The sequence below is a fragment of the Protopterus annectens genome, chromosome 8.part0 (assembly GCF_019279795.1).
Source record: "Protopterus annectens isolate FY-2018-M chromosome 8.part0, PAN1.0, whole genome shotgun sequence".
Classification (NCBI taxonomy): Eukaryota; Metazoa; Chordata; order Ceratodontiformes; family Protopteridae; genus Protopterus; species Protopterus annectens.
The window spans coordinates 1,262,932,118-1,262,955,802 of record NC_056741.1 but is presented as its reverse complement, the minus strand read 5'-3'; positions in this window follow the sequence as shown (position 1 = coordinate 1,262,955,802).

The window sequence follows — 23,685 nt, the reverse complement described above, 5'->3', positions numbered from 1 at the left end:
ATATTTTGCACACATCCTGGCAAGTTACTTAGCACAATGCATCAGAGGTGCTCCATGTGCAACTAACTGTGTCTGGGACCGCTATACACATTGTAACAAGCTACAGAGTCAACATCATACCGCACGGTTAACATACCTTCTTTGTTGGTATATTGGACAGTGGGCCTCAGACAGCTACTACTGATGTGTGACTGACACTACCCCACACTTCACTGGGATAGCCACTCATGTACCGACACATCCATGAGTCATAACCTCCGCTCTGCTGGATCAACCCATACACACCACCTCCAAGACCTACATTAACCTTGGCATGAACACTACCACCATGTGACTGTTGTTACACACCTGGGGTTATCCCCTCATTGGTGGATTACGAACATATGCTAATCAACCTTGTTAGCCACATCCCGGCACCACACCCATCACAGCATACACAGTACATGAGTACTACAACACCTACTACAGACGTCTGCTGACAGCGGTTGTTAACGTCATGACACCCGTGCAGATGGACAATGCACATACAAATGCTGACACATACCCCAGTGCACTTCATTAGCATGTACACAACTGCATGGATCATGCTATTCCACACAGAGCCATGATGGTACACACCAGATAACAGACGCCACTCTGGTGGTCATGTCCCATGGACATATGATGTGCAACAACAGGTGTAGGCTGTTGCACAGTGGTGTACATTCCCATGTGTGGGGTGGCTCACTGGTCAGCCGTGGTGGGGCCACAGGGTCCCTCATCACATACTCCAAGACTAGCTACATAAACATGACTGCCACACATTCCGGGGTATACCACCAGGCATTATGGTGGTATGTCAGTAGTCGATGGCAACACCCATATCTGTTGTCACATACAACAGTCACTCAGGAACATTACAGACCCAGGTGATGTTGGCAACATGCTGGAGGATGGATTCAATGCTGACATTACACCCTCTCACTCACTACAGGGCCACAATCCATACATGAACATTGTGGTGTCCCTGTGGTCACACCTACACAGTACTGACCTACACTCTATATGTCCTGGGACACTGGCCCCATGTCATCTTCCAATGTCCCAGGCTGTGATGTCCACCAACCTCTGAATTACATGTCTCCCCACTAGGCCACTATATTCAGTAATAGCCTTGTTTCAGACATTGTAGCCCCTGAATGGCACACAGCAGCATTTATCACACTACACACAGGTGGCACCACAATGCATGAGTGGGACTATAGTCCTACACAACCGACTGGACTGTTCTGCATGGCTATGAGGCACATCATCAAGGATGTCATTCACAGAGACATTGTTGGGCTTCCGTCCTTTGTTGCCACCCGGGTTGGGCTTGTTAGGGCCAGAGCATGGCCCCTACACATGGTGGACTCCTTTCATACAGTTACCAGGGCAGTTGCTGATGGTACGGGAGTACACACATCCTACATTGTCCTCTCATTGCCTTTCAGCACCATTCCCCATTCTGGTATTGACAACATACACATCCACCTGCACATCGTAACCTGTGTCTCAGGATGTTATGCTATGTGGCTCATGGACAGGACACACAGTGAGGCCAGCATACCATAGTACCTACTACATGCCAGGTACATTTGGCATACCACAGTCCTCAGTCATAGGGCCCCTCATGTTCAGTATATGCTTCCCTGCAGAACAGGCTAGCACAGGGGACTTTCCCTGCCTAGCTTTCAAACCCCTGCATACAAAGCACCATGATTGCTCCACCAGCTGATACTGACTCTATCCATATGGGTTTCGCTGTGACAGATACATAATATGACTATCATGGCATCACGCTGCATGACACAGGGTGCATGCACATCACCTTTGCATTACACCATTCACCCACTGACTATCACATGGATGTTAGTCCCCTACATACATATCACATTGTACATGTTTGCAGTACACACATATGTCGCACCCACTCCTGTGGTTACCGTATTGCCACTGTGCCGTGGATATCCTTCTACGTGGCCACACCTATCTGTACTGGGTGTGTAGCTGGTACATAGGCACCCATTGTACCTCTGAACTCAAGACATCTACACACATTCAAGGGTACACCACCCCATTTAGGGTGTACCTTACACAACAGCTACAGCTTTACATGCCACAACATTAACACGCCATGACGTTTACTGAGCTTTGACAGTTTAAATATGCGGCTGCACTATGGACACCACATCTGTACACATTTGCATACTACATACTCAGGGGTGACCTCTGCTGATCAGACAGGGCCCATGTCCACAACATTATTAATGGATATACTCCTCATACGCGACATAAGCAGAGGCCACTGTGAGCAACATGCTCATGGATATGTGCACACACGCCACAATGAGTGGGATGTGCTTGTGGGTTACATTCCCAAACCGGACACTCACCATGCTTTGGAACATAGGTCCTATGTACATCACGCAGGGACACTCAGTAGCACTGTTCATGTGATGCCTCCCTTGGTGGTTGGGAGACACATGTAGGCCTGGGATCACTGCAGTGACTGTACTGTGCAGAGGTGCAGGTGACACATGGCTCTGCTGTTCACAGGACACTACCCTAGAGAGGTGTCACTAGTGTGAACACTGTAGTTGTGCTTACACATGGACTTGCCAGACTGCATAGTACCCCACTATGCACCTGTGAAGCTATTACATGTCCTTTGTGCATGGTTACTTGGTAGCCCTTCCATTTAGATTAGCTATCATGCAATTACAATGTCCCATGCCTACAAGCCATATGTATCCTGTTATTATACATACCAATAGACGATACATGTGGTATGCATGATATGCCTGTTATGCTGTGTAGAATATCTGTCATATCTACCTATAATACTATACATTACACATATTTCACATAGTATCCCATAATGCAAAGCATACTTGCACAGCGGGACCACCTTATTTATTTATTTTATTTATTTATTTATCATTTGTTGACCGGGAAAGTCCGACTAGGTTCCACAGAGCCTGTTTTCAGCGGAGGCCCGGGGAGAAATGCTCCAGATGCATGTCTTTGGAATGTGGGAGGAAACCAAAGTACCTGGAGGAAACCCACGTGCTTAGATATGTCATTAACATTATATGCCCATACACATGCGTGCTGTGACAGTATATCAACATATACTATCCCCTGCTATGGCACGTCCTTGTTGGACATACCCTACCACTGACGGCGGGTTGTATGGAATTGTTCTGTTTAACACCCTCATGTAGCATCCCTTGTGGTGTCTGTGCTGTGTACCTTGTGTCCCACTGCTGGATGCACAGTTTCTACAAGCGTTAGTATGCTCAGCAAGACATCACTACATAAATACCTTTCCCCACTTTATGCATTGCGGACACGTTTAATTAATGCAAACCAGGCTATACATACAGTACAACTAATTAATACAGATCATGCTATACATAACCTTACATATCAGGCGTTCTACATACCTTGTTGTCGTTACGGCATTTCGTTTCTATCTCTCTCACAGTGTTTCAACTGGTATTCGGTATGAGCATACGGTTTGAATGTCTGGCAAGTCATCCTTATATACGTCGATACCTGTAACATGTGAATTCATCCCGCTAATTGTTATTCCTGAGTGACTAATTACTTGCATATCAGCTGTGCAGCTACTCCATTCGCCAATTACGGTGGGGTATAATTGGATTCTCCACTTGGGCGTTGCCTATTTGCCCTACCTTCAGGGAGACGGTCTGTATTGTGTTTTGTTATGTGTAACTGCAACTGCTATGCATGGAGACAAGTATACTTTGGATTCATGTCCCACGTGGATTGTGTGTGACAGGTAGAGTATTTGGTTCAACATGTGGGTGTATCTGTCATCCCAACGTCTGATAACGGCGTATTGCAAACAAAACCTGTAACATGGCTGTTTGTTCCATTATACAACGCCTGCAATTTTGCATGACGCCTTTAATTGTGTCGCTCACACGGTATGTTGAGGGTTCTGCAGATGTAATTGACCGACTGGATGTTTGTGCTGCTATTACAGTCTGTATTGCTTTAGTTTCTAGTGTGGGGGATGTCAGTGGGTGTACGTAGCATATACAGGTTTGTGGGCCTTGCATTTCTACATGATCCATATATATGTGTGTGGGCTCTGTCCCTAATTAGAGAGCTAACAGTTAGTAGACTTATGTTACGGGATTGTACATTAGGCCGTTGTTAATTGGTTTCTATATCATCTGCAGGTGAGCTTGCTACTTGTATACCTCCGTAATTGCAGCGATATATCAAGGGATATGTGTAAGTGACAGCTATCCCTTGTATTTCTGTCCCAGATATTTGCAGTCATTGTGGTTGTGTTGGTAAAAGAGCCTGTTTGCCATGGGTTGCCACCTTTTCATATGGTCATTGTTGGACACTTGCGGGACACACAGCGGTGTTTACAGGCCAACACGTAGCCATGGTCAGTACACAGGTTAGCACATACGTTTATCCTCAATACATACCTATTGTTGTGTGACTTTGGCTACTTATCATATTGCATGTAACATTTACGTTTCTTACATACAGGCATAACTATTAAATACGACTGTTACATTATATATGGGACATATTTATGTCCTACCATCTCGGACATTTGCCCTTTGTACTGTTTTATGTCAGGACACACCTGCCCAGGGTGGGGTTGTCCCTCCTACTGTGGGACAGGTAGTAACCGTATGCCTATGGCTAGCTATACCCACAACTACCGTACTGATCTGCCTCTGACTTGGCACTAACAAACACATGTTGCAGACACACACACACATTACAGTCACACAGAGATGCACACGGCACCCTCAATGCACACTTACACAGACTACGGCACTCACAGACACAGTTGAACACAGTACCTACGTGGACCACAACACCGGCAGCGGTGACTAACTGTCCCTTCATATCATCATACTATTACCCGCGGCTGTACTATTCCGGTACTGTGTTCTATTGGTCTTTCAGCCTCGTGGTTATGCATGTCGGTATGTTACACATTCCATGGTTGGCGGTATCCTATTTATTTGTACCTCCAAGGTGGTGTTATGAATGTCGTTGAACTATCTATTATATTTGCAGATATCGCTGAATCCATCTATATCACCATATATCACTCTATTGCCCTTTCTATCTGTATTATATATATGCATATGTGTACATATATATATATATATATATATATATATATATATATATATATATCTGGCGGGGAATGTGACAGGCACACAGCACCACCATATGCTGTAAGGCTCATGTACTGTTCAGGTGTTGGCATTCCGTGTTCCACTGGCTGTTGTGTTTACAATGTTTGAGGGCTGCCTATGTAGGAGTCACACATTGGGCCACCTATACATTACAATTTACAGGTGGTCATGTTTGTGTGCCATCCATTTTACTGTGTGTGCAGGTGGAGAGGTGTCAGTCTGTAGGGGCCTACACTGTCAGAGTATGTGCTATACGTTCCCTCTTTGCCAAGGCGTAGGCATATTGGGCATGCCTCTGTCTGCCTACTGGGGCTGGCAAAGTGTGTTCATGGTCTGAATCCCTCTGTGCCTGTAATGGCCTTGGCAATTGTGGTGGGCTATGAGGGCCTTCACCATTTTGTCCCTGCTGCAGCTGCTTCCGCAGGATCATATTATGTAGCATGGCACATACTATGATGATGTGGGCACACGTGCCTGGAGAGTACTGCAAGGCTCCACCAGATGTATCCAAGCACCGGAACTGTGATTTCAGCATCCCGAACACACACTCTATGATGATTCTGGTTTGTGCGTGTGCCTCATTATGGCGTTCTTGCATGGGTGTGTGTGCATTTCTGATGGGAGTCATCATCCATGGCTCCAGTGCATACCCAGCATCCCCCACAAGATGGCTATGTGGGATGTCCCCCCTGACAAATACCTGATACAGCTGTGAGGCATGCCAGATATGGGAGTCATGGTAGCTTCCAGGGCTGCCAGGACACACATCCATGATAATCCCTGGGCATTGCACACGACCTGGCAGTTGATGGAGTGGAATCCCTTGCAGTTCATGTAGCGCCTACCATGCTTACCGGGTGGTGACTTGATTTGTATGTGCGTGCAGTCTATCGCACCCAGTACTTCCAGGTAGTGTGCCACATGGTGGAAGTGGCGCATATTGCTGGCCAACTCCTCCTGAGTTCTGGGGAAGTATATCTGCTCATTGGCATGTGGTAACATGGCATCCAGGAACTGGTGTAGTACCCTGGATGCTGATGCCTGTGAGATACCCATTATATCTCCAGTTGGCCTTTGAAAGGTACCTGTGGCCAGTATTCGCAGGCTTACACATACCTTCGTGTCCACTGGGATGGGTTTCCCTCTGTTGTTTCTGGTTCTCAGGCATGGCCGGCACAGCTCCACTATTTGCTGTAAGATGTCCCTGTCCACCCTGTAATGCTCTACTATCTCCAGGTCATGTAGCCCCTGGTAGGTTACCCTTGGTCTGAACACTCTCCTTCTCCTCCGAGGCCTGCGGTGGTTGTCAGCATCATCCTCCACAACACCGTCAGTCTCTAACACATGCTGATGAATCACAGCTATGGCAGCTCCCAACATGTACATTTTAAAAGTTCCCCGTGTGTTTACACCTATGGTGCGATGTTTGGGAATACACAGGTGTGTGTTGGGTGCTTTCACACTTTACACTATTGTGCTGTGAACACCAATGATGTCATAGGGTGTGTATGTATGATCGTAGCTACAGGGTATCTTATGTGTTTTATTGCTGGAACTACTATTGTGGTGCCTTTGGTGTTGAATTACATTTGCCTGCCGTGGATTACCTCTTGACCTTCCCTTTACATTTCTGCACGTTGCACCTACCATTTTCTGGCGAGCATCCTGCAGCCTACTTTCATTTGTACTTTCCTGGACCGGGCGTATCTTGTGTTATGTATGCTACTGCCGGTCTGCTATCGGTTTGCTTTGCTCTGCTGTGTCAGGTCTCCTATCTTTGCAATCCAATACTTCCCCTCTTTTCTTTGCATTCGAATGCCTCCCCTATCCTGTTTTGCAGGTTTCTGCAAGCAGACTTGTCAGCTGCCGTCGATTGGCCTTCGTGGGTTGATTGGTGTTGATTGCTCATTAGTACTCCAATTACCCTACTTCCACATTTCCTTCTTTTCTTCCCCTGACCTTCCTGTTTCTGTTGTTGTTTGCGGCGCATGCGTCCGATTACTGGGTTTCGGGCATGTTTTCATCCCCGTACACATGTGCTTTTGGGCACCATGTGTGCTCTCAGCTAAATGATTCTATACCTTCCTCCCCACCCCTGTCCTGCAGCTTTGCTTAGCAACGGACAGGCCAGATTTGCATTGCTCCAATGTGCTTACTGCTACGGTGGCACACCCCTCTGCTGATGTCATGTATCTCCTCTGAGCCACTCCTCGGTGTTATACCACTACGCCATATGGTACAACCTTCATCCGGCGGGACATTTGCGATTCAGTATTATCTGCCTCATTTGCATGGCATTGACTACTAATTCATAGTTACCACACCAAACACTATCGCAGGCCCTTAGCAACCCTTGCACATTGGGTGTGGTGTTCCATGCCTACCATTGTGTATTATGCTGTAGACCTGATTTCTATTACGTTGCGATTTTATGACATTTTTATATTATTTCCTTATGTTACAGCTTCCGCACACATGCCCTGCGGTTGTGCTGTACGTTACTGTGGACATGACATTAAATGTTGTTATTTACGTGTTGTGCATCTTTTCTTATGCCATTGGCTGTGTATTTCGCCATTGGCATATGTTAACGTTGTGATACCTGGGTCTGGCCCTCTTCCATAGCTCCGATGTTCTGTTTGGGAAAATGTAAACCGTGTTTTTTGGTTTACATTTCCGTGGGCTTACGCTATGCCTGCACCACTTCATGAATCGCTATATGCCTTCATTTGCATGGTGCGACACTGCATATGGGGTGATTAGCATACCTAAGCCAGGGGCTGCGCAGTTCTGGCGTACGCCGGTAGTGCATGTGGAATTGGATCGTACCCGAATCGCTCGACAGTCATATTTGGCGTTATACCACCTATGCTATGCCTGCGCCTGGCGCAAGCTTCATGAATCCCGGGGTATGTTTAATAGCGCCTACTGCCGTGGTGGATTACCGCAGACTTTTCTACTGGGATAGAGGAAGTAGGTCACATTTAGGCTTGAGTTGGTGTCCCTCCCTCCCTCCCAAATAATTTTGGATACACTTCTGTTCGCTTAAAGGCAGAGAAGAGAGACAGGATTACCCAGTTCTGTTGCCCCTCAAGGTGAAGGTGGTCATGTATTTGAGTTAGGGATCAAGTGAGTTGCTGGATGCTGCTTGAGTATAAGTGAATTTCAATGGTTAATGTTTGGTGAAAGGGTTGAGCAGGTAAGCAGTCCATTTATGGCATGTTTGTTGAGTAGGAATGCAGCCCTGCTGGATTATGGAATATAGTGAGTGGGTACGCTGCCCTGATGTATGAATTGGCCAAGGTGAGGAGGACACTACCCTGAGATCATCGAGAGTTGTGAAGTTATTGTTTTGCTGTTATTGGTTTGGTGTGACTAAAGTTTATGTTATGTAATATTATTAATAAAGGTTGTCAAATGTCTTTATGTGTTTCATGTGAGTTATTTAAAGGGGGCTGGGACAAAAGAACTTTTTATAAACAGTATCAGTGTACCTAGTTTATATTTTTGATACTAATTTGTTATCTTAATGTAAAAGCTATTATAAATAAACAAGATTTGAAGCTTAGAATTTCAGTACTGTGATGCTGCTTATGTAGATTTGCCAGAAGTGGGAACAACTGCCTTTAAACCTCTAACTGATCTAATTGCTTTGCTTTGCTATAAAAGGGGAATGTTAAGTTCTCCTCCTCTCTGCAATAAAGACAGTGAAAAACAGTTCCATAGCTTTCTGTCTTTTCTAATAGCAGCTGCTGTGCTTCTAACATCAGCAAGATAATTGCCCATCTAAGATTGATAGCAGTACCTGACAGGGTAGACTACAGATTTCTCTGTCTGATAGCATGTCATGTATGTGGAGACAAATTCTTTTGCAAATTATGTGAGAAGTTAAACTTTAAATAAAAAGTATGTGGGTTTTCCCTTCCTTTGATTCCAAGGCAAAGAAATGAAAGTTTTATAAAGTTCAAGCAGATTTATGGTATTTTCACAACACTGTAATCAAATTGAAAAGCACACTAAGGATTGAATTAAGCTGTTGGAGATTGTGGTAGAAATATCTATCAGTTTTTTTCAAACTTTTTATTAAGAGATGGAAGTTTGTTCCTGCATGTCCAATGAATGTAACTAATACCCTGATTGAATTAAAACTATTCACAAGGAAATTAAACTTAAAATTAATTTACAAAACTCCTGATATGGAGGTGAGAAAGAAGCTTAATCATTTATTTAAAAAGAAGATTACATACAACCCTCCACTCAACCACACCCTAGCCATCTTTGAAAAAGCATGCGAAAGAGAATTGTAGCACAGAATTTTATTAGGTTTAATTTAACTAAAGAAGAACGGTCTCTGTTACACAAACTTAGAGACAATCCTGATTTGAGGATCATGAATATAGTTATAGTTAATAAGCTGGATTATGTCAACCAGATTTCTAGTATGCTCTATGACACAGATAAATATACGAGTGTATCCATTAATGAAATTAGCATCACATATCATAAAATGTATTTATTTTTAGAAGATTCCCTTCTGCAGGGTATAATTTCTCCAGAATTGCTTAATTTCCTAAATAATGCACACCCCACTATTCCTTCAGTATTTGGAATTCCTATGGTCCACAAGGACATTATTTCTGTTCCTTATAGGTTGATTGTATCTGCACCTAATGCCAAGACACATACGTTGGCTGCATTTGTGGACCTGATCCTTAAGGAATCATTAAATAATGCCCCACACATCCTAATTGTTGCTTGGGATTTTCTTAGAAAAATTCAACCAAGTTTTTTGACACCTGTGTGAGTTTTTCGACAATAGATGTGTTTGATTTATTTAGTTATATTCCTCTTAAGGATGGAGTTGACCCTTTCCATACTGCTATTGTTGAACTCACTAGATTGAATGACAGTCTAATCAATTTCTTAGTTGATGTTATGGACTTGATTTTGTCCAACAATATTTTTATTTTTGAAGGTGAGTTCTTCAGACAGACCAAAGGAGTCACTGTGGCGGTCATCTGTGCTCCCATCTATGTGAACCTGATCATGTACAGTTGGGAAACACAGCATATAATGAATTCTGGTTATCAGAAGTATTGGCACATGTATTGCCATTTTTTGGATGAATATTTTTATTTTTTGGAAGAACACACCCCTGATGAATTTGTTACATACATCAACAACACCACAACCTTTTTGAAATTTTCACACATGTATTCATCGGACAAGGTGGATTTTTTGGATGTTACTGTTTTAAGAATTTGGCGAAAGGTTGTTTTGACTATAAAATATATATGAAACCCTCTTTAAAATATTGCTATTTTGACTTCCACAGCTGCCACCCATATTTTTGTAAGAAAAATATTTTCAAGGTCAGTTAAGGCAGCTAGGATGTGTTCAGATTATAATAGTTTTCTGGTAGAAGTTGATAAGATGGTTGATATGTTCCCAGACAGGAACTACCCTCAGTCATTGTTAAACAACATTAAGACATCTGTGGTAAAAGGATGGGGTACCAGGTACAAATCCCTTTTGGGTGCCTAACAACCATTAGTTAACATATTGGGTGTACAAAACAAACATAACAGTGTTAATTGTACACATTCTTTTGTGTTAACTTTCAATAATCTCAACCTCAACTACTAGCACTTCTCCTATATTCTTGCAAACTCTATTGGAAAATTATCCATACTCTCAGAAATTCAAGTAGAAACTACTGGTCTTACAACTAACCTGTCATGCTACTACTATTTGTAGCTACAATATTTTTTTTTTGTGTGCCTAAGTACCTCTAAAATGTGTAGCCAAAACATTTTTATTTTCTCTCTTTGTACTTCTAAAAAGTTCTTCTAAAAAATGTTATGAATTGTACTTTGGCTCTGTATATGTGAAATAACTCTGTATGTTGTTTACTTACCTTTGTATGCCTTTGTATATTTACAAACTCTGGAGCTTTTCTCCCCGGGCCTCTGCTGAAAATGAACATTTATCCAGTCGGATCCTCTCGGTCAACAAATGTAAAATAAATAAATAAAAATAACAGTTCAAATAAAATCAAGCTTATAGTACTTAATAACTGAAGCTTTTCTGAAAGTCAGTGATGACATTTTTAAAACATTAGGTGGGAAACCCAATTTTGTTTATAAAACAGCCAAAAATTATAAATACCTACTTGAACATCCTTTAAGTTTAAAAACAGTAGCAACAAAAGTATTCAAAGATGTGGGATATGTAAGCAGTGCCCCTTTATCTTGGAACAATCTGTTATTACTTTTAGCTGCTTTCCACATAAGGTATATTTTACAGCTGGACACTGTGCCACCAAGGGGGTGGTTTATAATAGCAGCATGTAAATTATGTTCCAAATTTTACATAGAGATAATAGAAAAGTAATTCAGAAAAAGGATATATGAACACACATATGCAATCTTGAAAAGTAACCCAAGTAGTGCCCTGTACAAACATACTTTAGTTTGTGGAAACTCTAAATTCATGTCTGCACTCTTGGAAGTAGTATCCCCAACATAAGTGGTGGCTCATGAGAGACAAAGGTGGAGCACAGGGAGTTGCTATGGCAATTGAAGCTAGGTGCAGCACATGGTATGGGACTTAATGACCAGGTCTCTGTAGCTCCAGTATTAAAATTGCAGGCCGGTGCTATTTAAAGTTATTTAAAAAAATTACATTGCTTACAAAGTTTTCATAACAAGGTTTTTAACTTTTTGTATATTTTCTATGTTTTGAAAAATGGTTTGAGATTTTTATTGTTATTATAACATTATTTTAATTAATGACTTCAGTTTTGTGATTGTACAAAGGGCAATATGTGATTGGAAGAGCTACTTAAACTGAAATAATTCTGAAATAATGGTTCTGATGAAGTCCCGTGTTGTTTTAGGGATGAAAGTGCTCAACTTATATGTTGATATTTAATAAAAGAGTACTTTATCATCATTCAGTTGTTCTATTTTTTGGAGACATATTCTAAAGGATTTGTGATCCAACAATTCTGTTTTCAAGGTATACACAATGTGAGCCTGATTTTATTCTTTCTAGGTTAAGTTTATAACATATTTTAAACTTAGTTCCAGATCTGATTCCAGCTTCAAGTCACCTAGTAAACTAAATAATGACATTTTAGTTTCAAACTCCACATCCTTCAGAAAATGTATCATACTGGGAAAAAAAACTTATTTTCTAGCAAATGGCCTGCCTGTTAGTGTCTGGTCTGCCCACTTAGCTTATCTAGTGTGTGCATGCCATGGTGCCAGTGGTAGTCTAGTGAGTGACTCCACCCCACTACCACCACTACAGCCAGATACAGTAGCAGGGTCCTGGTCCCATCCAGTAAAAAAAAAAAAGGCTTAAAAATAAAATATCAAACATTGCATGCTTACTGGGCCTGCTGTGTGTGAGTTAACCTTAAAAACAAAACAATGGTTTTAGAAGAAGCAATTTAAGACTTTTGAATAAAGGGAAAGGTTACTGCACTCATTGTGAGCACCAAAGATAAAGCCCGGTAGCTGTCTTCTCTAGTCCACCACCTCTACCCATCTACCAAGCCCGAAGCCCTTGTGGAGGTTCCTGAGGCTCATCCCTTGCATAAAATGTAGAGATGAGCAGATACCCATGTAAGGCAATGTTTAAAGGGGCAGGGAGTAGCCAGGACCACAGAAAGTATGGCATTAGTGTAAAAAAAAAGTAAAATAATTATTTTTCTGCACTAATTTTGAAGTTTATATGCAAATACTAGGCAATCAGTCTGCAAACTATTACACACATAGGGAATGACCGAAGGTGAGAATCAAATCCTGTGTTTTGGATCTGTAAGGTAAACACCTTAACTGTATCTGCCCCTTTCACCCCACCCTTTCTACTGTACTGAGAATGAGAAAACTAGTATGTGCTTTTCACCTTTAGTTAAATATTTAAAATGTAGACTACAGAACCAACAATTGTTTTGGGAGCAGAAGGTGATAGCAAGTACTACAGAAACTTACTGCACAAATATGACATTTCTGGCTAAATTCTTAACTAGAACATCATTTATTGCTAGTCAGGCTTCTGACTATATTAGCTCTTACAGAAAACATAACTTAGATTTGTAATTACCTAGCTTAAAAAAAAACCTCAAATAGTTAAATAAATGTTATGATTGTATTTCACAGTCAAATATGGTCAAGAAACATACCTCATTGATTGGTCATCTGACTATTACTGTTCACCGTCTTAACCAACAGTATCTCTTAGTATTACAAAAATGATGGAATTCTAAAGTATGCAAAGGATACTTTGCTACTGTTTCAGTATTAGATCTCTCCACTGTATACAACTTCCAACACTAACAAAATAGTTTTAGCACTCCTCAGGCATGCTTATCCGATTGATTGCTGTTAATCTCCAAGAACACTAAGGACATTCGTTTTTTGCAGTGAGTCAATCAAGGACATGACTTCTGAAATGTATAAATGCATTTGGGGACAAGTCAGAAGTGCTGCCACTTATTAACTACACTGTGGTCCATAAAAACCAAAATCACTCACATGACCTACACTACAAAAACATCTTCTTGAAGATCATCCACCTGCTGACAAAATTATATAGACTATATGAATACTTTTCCTATCAGATAAGTGTGCTGTTCTTGTTTTTATTCCTCCTCCCAGCTTCTCTCTGTATTTATACTGCACACTGGCTTAAATGCTTATGCTGTAAATATGACCTACAAATCCTACAGCATTATGGTACTGGAATCTCTGGAATCCACATACCATTTCTTCCACCTAAAATCTCTAGACTGGCTAGAAGATGAACACACAGGATAAACATTTCTCTTTATTTTGGGTCCTTCCTTTATACCTTCTTATGCAAATTTACTTATGAGATTTTTTGATGTTGAAAGTGTTTATATTCATTCATTTTTTAAAATGATGTGATTGCTTTTTATTGTTTGATTTATGATATTCTGTTGATAATTGATGAAGGCACCCAAAGCCAAATAGCCTTTCTGGATTTTTTAGAGATATCTAAAACAGTAGATTTGGTTTATATTTTACTTATGAGAGAAAACAATCTACTACTGAATTTTTAAATGTTGTTTTGTTAGTTGTTAGTAGTTTGCCTATTTAGTTCTACGTTATTTTGAAAATTGGGTAGTTATAATAGCTTTTTGCACGGAACTAGTTATCATCCTTCACATTTTATGAATAAATTGTCTTATGGTAAATATTGTAAAGCTAGATGTTTGTGCTTAGTCTGATTTCCAACAGAAAACATTAAATACCTCTTTAAAATGTTTATCTAGAAGATATCATCTTGTAGCTGAGAAGAAGATAAATTGGAAAGCTTCTGGTAAAGAAAAGTTTAATGTCAGAAAGTCAGTTTATCAGAGTTAAATGGATAGTGATGTTGGAAATGAATTATGTTATGGAATTTGATTTATTTTCTGGAGATTTAAGCAAAATCAGTAATAAATCTTGGACTGTTATTTTTGGATGATTTTTCATTTGTGTAATTTTCTGCCAAACATGCTTTTTATTTCCTTATAAAAACATTCATAACCATTTAATGTTTAGTAATTTGTGTTTTTCTGACAATTGTAGAACAGTGATTCTTAACAATAGGAGTACATACTCCTGTGGTAAATATATAGTTTATTATAACTAAGATACAGAACATAAAAGAAAATAAATTTACAGCTATAGGATGTTATACTTGTTGTTCTGAAAGAGTAATTTATACATTAAAATGTTTTTGTAACCTATTTTATATAGGTGAAAACAAACAAAATTTCAAACAGACAGGACACAAATATATTTGGGAAAGTAATAATGTTGCTGAACATAGTCCTTATGCTGTTTAATTTAAAAATGTTTATGACAGCAATACAAGTGGTTTGTATGTCGCTGTTTTATGTCAAATTGCAGTGAATATCAGGAATGATTTTAATATAAAAAGTATTTAAGAGAGAAAAGAAGGAGAATTAAGACACTGAATATTTTATGACCAAATGGACTCAATGTTCATCTTAACTGAAATTTGTTAATGTAATGTAATTGTTTTCTTCTATCGTTTTGTTCTTAATTTGTTGTTTTTACTTTATGGTATTGTTTTATACCTCTGAAAGTCTTCTGACTAAGACACTAGGTTAACAAAAAGTATTTGCAGCACTGTCTTTATTATTATTATTATTACTATTACTAAAAGTTTTTCAGTTGCTACTTGGTTATAGGATACTACAAAACAATCAATGACCATTTCTAATCTGTTGACTGTCGCACTACACAAAAAGCCTTTGTTCAACAGACACCTACAAAATCAGTCTGCAGCCCAAAAAAGTCTTGATAATCGTAAGCACCTTCATTTGGAATACACCTTTGACCTTAATCGTATCTCACATCTTCGCCTATGTGTTTGGACGTTTTATAAAGTCCTGCTGCAAACAGAAAATAATTTGGTGTTGTTGCAGTTAGTAGCTGTGCAGCGGTATAAATCTTCATCATGACGATCAGCAGTGAAGTTCAAAATACTTTCCCTTCTTTACCCATACTCTTAAGTTTGCTCTTACCATCTCTTACTTCCACTGCCACTCTGCGCTCTGTTAACAAGTTCTCCTTTAAATTCTTATTACAAAAATTTCCTAATAGGTTTGTATTCTTTCAGGTCAATATCTGCTACTTGGTGAACTTCATTTCCTAAATCCTTTCCTACATCTTAATAGCTTTCTTCAATTAAGTTTGTAATTACTACTTGATTTTTCCTTTTACAATATGCTCCCTTCCCCTATTTTTCACAGTGTAGTTGGACCTTCTCATTTTCCCTTTCATCTTTATTATATGTAATTCCGTTTGCCACATTAAGTAATCAAATTATTCTGTCATTATTTTTAGTGGTTGCTCACAATGCTTGCATTTTTAATTTGCAATTTAAATATATTTTATATGTCTTACATTTCTTGGCTTATACCACATACATGGTACTTGATCGAACCCTGGACCAAGTGATCGAAAACTGCTTTCCTTGTATTTATAATGCATTAGCTACTCGTTTACCTTTATGTTCAAGCAAAACCATTTTTGTTGAGGTTTCCTTCCCTTACATCTTCTGAAAATGGGATGCGGCTTAATGTAACTTTCTCCATAAGCAGAGTATAATTAAACAATAAAATAAATTGATAAATACCACCACCAAGTTCAGTGCATGCAGCTTACAGGCAAAGTCTGTGCATGACAGTACAGAGCATCTTTGGTCTCTGTGCAGCATAGTTGGCGTTGACCGAATAGCAGCTCCTGCAAACATTAGCACTATCCAGTGGTTGTAGTTTGGGTTGTAGATCACTTCACTAGTTATTGCAGGGACAGAATAGCCTATGACTGCATAGTATGCAATACAACACAACAGTGCCACCCTCAGTGACAAAACAGTGAGTGCTCCCAGCATGCACTGACAATCAGTTGAGTTTTTACACTGTGAGTTAATACAACACTGACACAAAGTCTGCAGGTAAAGTCTGTGCACTCAGAAATACAACACCATTAGAAAATATCCTGCCTGCCCTAGTGTCTGAGTGTTGTTTCATTGCATTATACATTTTTACATATCAGTTAAATGCCATGCAATACAGACCAACAAAGCTGTGTGTTAAAGATTTGTTTTCAATATTACTAACAAATCATTGAATTGTCTTCACTAAATGTCAAAATCTTGTTTTCAAAACTTACTTGACACTGTCAGATCTAATCTGGTAACATCATTCTTGCTGTTGTTGGCATTAGTAGCTGTGCAGCGGTAGGGACCTCCACTAAGAAGATCAGCAGTGAAGTTTAAAACACCATCCCCAAATGGGCTTCCATTCTTTTCCCACCGATAAGTGGCTTCCGGATATCCCTTTGACTGTCCTTCCAGTATAATATGCTCTCCAAAATCAACACTGTATTCCCCAGATGCTTGTTCTCCATTTATTTTGATAGTAAGATTCACTGGGCCATCTGTAAGAGAGCAGATATATTAGTATTGTTTGTTCGTACTAGATGTATATAACCAGCATTGCCTATTTGAAGTAGGCTATCAGATTTCTGCATGTGGTGTCTTATAGCTGCTCAGTTAATAGCAGACTAATGAGAAGTGTCAATGAGGTTTGTAGCTTTCACAGCAGATTAGGTAATTGCTCTGTATTGTAGCAGGCCTATAGTGTGTATTGTTGGGATAACTGCAAATGTCTCTGTGGCACATTTTACTGTGCTTTGGTAGTAAGGATGAAGAGAAGCATTACTGACAGTTACAGGACCACACTTTGGCTGCTACCTCAGTGCATGATCCTGGAATGCTGTAGCTCAGAATATGATCCCTTTATGCACTGGGACATATAGCATGATTCGGGTTTATGAATCGTACCATGTTAGAGCACGAACAAGCACAGTATACAAATCCTATGTACAGGACTGCACCCTGTATTTAGGAATATGACAGAAAGTGTCTAAATGCAGCTAACATTGTGACTTTTTGATCAACAAATTTATGTGTGAGTGAGTCGAAGAATCAAATAGAGTGGCACTCACTGTATACAAAAGACTGCAGTGCTTATTTTGAACTAGACGCTACCTGATCAACTATTTTGTCTGCAAAAATTTCCTTGAAGCGCATATTTTCAGTATTGTTACCTGAGAGTAGAAAAGGGTGCATGGATCTTGTAACTTGCCTTAAAGGATAGACCAGCCCAGAAACTGAAATATATATTTATCATTCCCTGATCTTTTATGTAGAACTAATCCCTTTACATTTCTCTAGGTGGTTAGTACTAATTTTGTAGTAAAATGGCTCAAAATGTGTCTGTCATATTGATTTGACTTGAATGTTTTGCTCTGTCTATTTTCTTGCACATTGTACTTTCTTCCCCCATAGCATGGCAAAGCTTAGACATTATTATTTCAGAACTTTTTCTTTGTATTTATTTATTCTCTGTTGACTGGGTAAGACTGACTAGGCTAGTCACTTCAGTAGCAGCATTGTGAATCATTGGCATCTCAGTCTATCTTTGGAAAAAAGTGTTAGTTTTCTTTTTATCTGTTTCATTATAAGCTAATGGAATGCATTTTGTGGTATATTTCATTCTTTTTTCAGGTAGTTAAATTAGTTCACAATAACCTCTTCCATCATCCCTGAAATGTATTGCTATACTATGAAGTTGTTTTATTCCTCTGGATGATCTGCTCCATCATTTGTGATTTATATCACAAACCTGCCATGGCAAACTCTCTTTGTCGTTTTTAAAGATCTTTATTAAGCATGACATTTTTTAAAAGTGGCATATATAGATACACAGTAATAGAAAAGAAAACAAACCATAACATCATACTCTTTATTTTCAGGCAGTATACATATATGTTTTCTATATAACATATTTCTACTCATTCCAACATTACCTAAGTGCTCAATTCTTGCCTTCCCTTAAATGTCATTCCTCCTCCTCTGCCTTAAAATTATGTTCCACAAATTCCACTTATTTCTATGTAATCTGCTCCTTGCCTTTTCAAAAGATCTCACTTCCAATTATTTTATCTCTTATAATATTCAGTTTTTTCAGTTACAGTTTCTTTATCAGTTTAGTATCATGTCTGAGCTAGTTGTCCATTTATTTCATACAGCCTAAGACAAATTTCTGCTAAACAAAATAACATAAGATGTTTGTTACAAAAAAATGTGGTGGGATATTGGCTGCAGTATATTTTTAGTGTTAATCTAAAATAAACTGCTACTGGAGGGGAGTGAATCTTGCATTACATAAAGGTGTTGGGTTGCTGGAATTGTCCTTTAAACCACAAATCTGTGTAATAAATACATGCCTGTAAACAACACAGTTTGATCGAATGTGCATTAGACAGTTCTAACATCTGACAAGAGGCTTGAGATGCAGCTTGAGTCCAATTTCTGTTGTGTATCCAGACTTGCCTAGTTGTGCATCAGAATTGTCTAATGCCTCTCTAGAGTAACTTATTCTTATGGAATAGGCAAAGGGGAATTTGGTTAAATAGATAAATGATAAAGACATGCAGGTAGGTGCGTGTGGGTGTGCCTTCCGTGAAGGTTGGGCATCTGGCTGGTACCTCGGCACTGTAAAAATCCACTGCCAATCATTAGTGGACTGGAGTTCCACTGTGGCGACCCCTACCGGGAAAAGTCAAACAGACAAAGATGAGTACGTACACATTAAGCAGTTTTAATGGACACTTAAAGCCAGTCACAGTTCCGAAAATTGACTGCTTTGACTTGCCAAAAAACATTATTGCTATAAAAGGCACAGAGACAGAGTTTTATTAGGCAAGAAACATATATACCAAATTCAGTGATATAATGTCATATACAAAATTTGGATTCAATTTAAGCTCTCAGATAACAACAGACTGTTGAGGTGATGAAGTTCAGTTGTGAGCTTTAAAACGGTTGATGCTATCAAGCTATTCAAGGTTTACAGTATATATTTAAATTGTACTATATGCATGTTTGCTGACTGGTTTCAGAATTACCTTATATGGAACATTGTCTGCTTCTCTGGCAAGCTTTGATGTTTTCTACAGCTATTAACTTTAGAATGATTGGTGGTTCAATATGTATTAGTGCACATGCGATTGTTTGTGACACTGTAAACACAGACATTGTTCAATTATGACAGTTCTGTGAATATTTTGTTAATATCCTGAATAATTTTATAACTTAAAATGGCATGGCACCTGCCAAACATCTTTCCATGCAAATTGTAGATAACTTGCAAGACAAATATGGGTTACTTGACTTAACTATTATGAAATAGGCAAAATAGTTATACTTATCATAGTGCAAATATAATCGTACTATCCTTCCTTAACACTATTTACCAAGGAAGAAATGAAAACAAACCTTCTCTCTTCCATTTTAATAGATATCCTACAGGCATTTGATACTGTCCCTTATCCAAAACTATTTCACAATGCTAAGTTTTTCCCCTTCAGCTTTAAACTGTTTTTCTTGCTACCCTACTAAATGCAACCAGGTAGGTTAAATGGTATTCTTTCTTTTCCATCCACCAGCATATATCTATTGGAGTTCTACAAGGTTCCAGTCTTGGACCCCTTCTATTTGACCTATGTACAAATAATCTTACCCCTCCCACATCTCATGTCACTCTCATCCAATATGCTGATGATGCTACTTTAATTTGCTCTGCCTCCTCTGCACCTACACTACAAACTCTTACTCAGAATCTTTCTTCTCTATTGAGACTTGGCTCTTGCATTTTCAACTACTACTAAATCTAATATAACAGACGGAACAGGGAATCCAAAAGAAAGCGCTGGTCCACAGGTTCGGTAATGTTGTCTTAACGCAATTTTATTAAAAACAGAAAACGTTTTCGCTACCACCACTGTAGTAGCTTCCTCAGAGTTAATACATATAACATTGCAAAATTCTGATTTAAATGTAAGAAAAGGCGCCAAGTTCAATTAAATGAGTCAACTACTAAGAGGTATAACATCATTAATTGTTATTCAGTAGGTGGTGCTAGAAATTACTTTAAGCTGTGTACAAGCAAACAACTTGTCAGTTAACAAATCAAACCATCCAAGGAGGACTCATGTAAAATGCAACAACAAAATAAAATCAGGTTGTCAGGGAAACTCATGGCATAAACACTCTAATAGTAAAAACCACTATAACACTAACCGAGCAGTCAAAGTGTAGTAGCTCGTACCCCTAAAGGTTACTCTATCTAAAATGTTGTTCCAAGACAGTTTATGTCACTGTTCACTCCACAAGTTAATATTGGTCTTTTCTACAATATATTAATAAAAGTAGTATATCTGTAGAATTGAAAAGAACATCCTTATAATAAAAAAGATTTTCTAAAACAATTTGTCTTTCCTTAAAACATATTGACAGCTAGTTTCTTCTATGAAGTCAGTAAGTCAAACATGCAAGTTGTTGACTTCTATTAATACTTCCTTTCAAGAAACTAATAAAGTGCCAGATCTTTTATATGTGCCAGAATGTAACTTAGTAATAAAACAAGTGTGCTTCATGCACGAACTGCAACAAGTGAAGCAGTGTAAAATGCTAAAACTAAACTCGCTACCAAGGCGAACCTAGCAAAACGGGCTAGTGTAAAATAAGTAAACATACTAAAAAGTGCGAAAACAACAGTGTTACTATGTACGACAAGTACCTAAAAAATGCCCCTGAAATAACCCCTTGAGACAATGTGTATAAAATATACACAGTGGGCAGGTGTCATGTGGATGTGTAGTGGACAAATAGCAAATATAGAAGATATGAAAGGCAATACCGTGCGGTATGCACTGAACTGATGGCAATTAAAAAACCGAGTCCAAAGGCTAGGGTTAATGATTGAGGGGACCTGAGATATGACAGTTCTGTGAATATTTTGTTAATATCCTGAATAATTTTATAACTTAAAATGGCATGGCACCTGCCAAACATCTTTCCATGCAAATTGTAGATAACTTGCAAGACAAATATGGGTTACTTGACTTAACTATTATGAAATAGGCACAATAGTTATACTTATCATAGTGCAAATATAATCGTACTATCCTTCCTTAACACTATTTACCAAGGAAGAAATGAAAACAAACCTTCTCTCTTCCATTTTAATAGATATCCTACAGGCATTTGATACTGTCCCTTATCCAAAACTATTTCACAATGCTAAGGTTTCCCCTTCAGCTTTAAACTGTTTTTCTTGCTACCCTACTAAATGCAGCCAGGTAGGTTAAATGGTATTCTTTCTTTTCCATCCACCAGCATATATCTATTGGAGTTCTACAAGGTTCCAGTCTTGGACCCCTTCTATTTGACCTATGTACAAATAATCTTACCCCTCCCGCATCTCATGTCACTCTCATCCAATATGCTGATGATGCTACTTTAATTTGCTCTGCCTCCTCTGCACCTACACTACAAACTCTTACTCAGAATCTTTCTTCTCTATTGAGACTTGGCTCTTGCATTTTCAACTACTACTAAATCTAAACAAAACTAAACTCATGCTCATTATCCCTAAGTGTCATTCAGATTATAAGTCCATTTAGATAGTTGTTAACACCCTTAACTTTCAACTTGACATAGCCTCCCAAACAAAACTCTTAGGTGTTATCATAGATGATCAACTACAATTTGATATTTGTATTGAAAACATAATAAAAAAATCAAAAATTTGGTCTTCTGTACAGATCCTATATATTTCTTTCTGCACACATAAACACAGCTTCTTCCTACATATCTCCTCTGCTGTATGCTTCTCATATTCTTATAAACCTTAACACAACTAAAAAAAATTAAATAAAATAGAGCAATGCTATAACATTTCTAAATTTTCTACAATTTCACCCACCACTGCTTAGCACTCACAAAATTAAATTGCCTTGAATTATAAAACATCCTTGGTCTCTCACAGTTAAAACATACCCATAATTTACTCCTGTCTCCTGACAAATGTCATTCCCTTAATTATTTACTATGCTGATACTCCCCTTCTAGACCTCTTTGCTTATTTGATACAAACCTACATGTAGTCAAAACTTCTTGTAATGCTTTTGGTATTTACTATACTTTACAAACATACATATCCACAATGCAGAACTAACTTCCTTCTTTCTGCTACAAGGCAAGTTGCATTATTCATTACTTTCCAAACAATCTAAAAAAATAACTACACAATTCTTGGACATGTTCTTGCTCTTGTGACCTGTCTAATATACTCATTTTTAAAAATCAAAACACAAAGCATGAATCCACCCAGAGATGGTGTGCACAACAAAAAAAAAAAATAACCATGGAATGAAAAACAACGTCAGCACCAAAGCAATGCAGTAGAATCATGATAAGTACATAGTTAACAGAAACATTAGACCAGTTTTGGTACACAATTTATCATCATTAGTAACATAACAACCATCAGAATACCCACATATTTAGTTTAGAGGTCCAGATGGAGAGATGAAAAGTCAGCAAGCAATGGAGAGTAGTAGTGCTGAAATTGAATTCACCTTCAAGTCTTGGTGAGTACCTTCGCAAGGTGGACCCTGTTTTTCACAAAATCTCACCAAGGCGACACTGATATATAGACTGTATTTATATAGCATATATCATGGACAGAAATAAATAAAAAATAAAAAAAGGTAGCTGGGTGCACAAGACCCAGGATAAAAAAGTGCCCAAACCTGGTAGGTGCACTGGTGCCAGGACTGGAAAAAATGACTGAATCCTCCAAATACAGAAACATTCCTACAATAGCGCCAGGCCAGGCTCAGGGGGAGGATGCCCCCCCCCCCCTATTGAGGAAGCAAGTAGAGTCCACAAAAATGACAAAAATCGATTGGCCAAAGAAGAGCCATAAAGACGATAGAGTGGACTATTGAGGATAAGAAAGAAATTATGTATTGTTACTATTATGTAAAAAGCCCAGAAT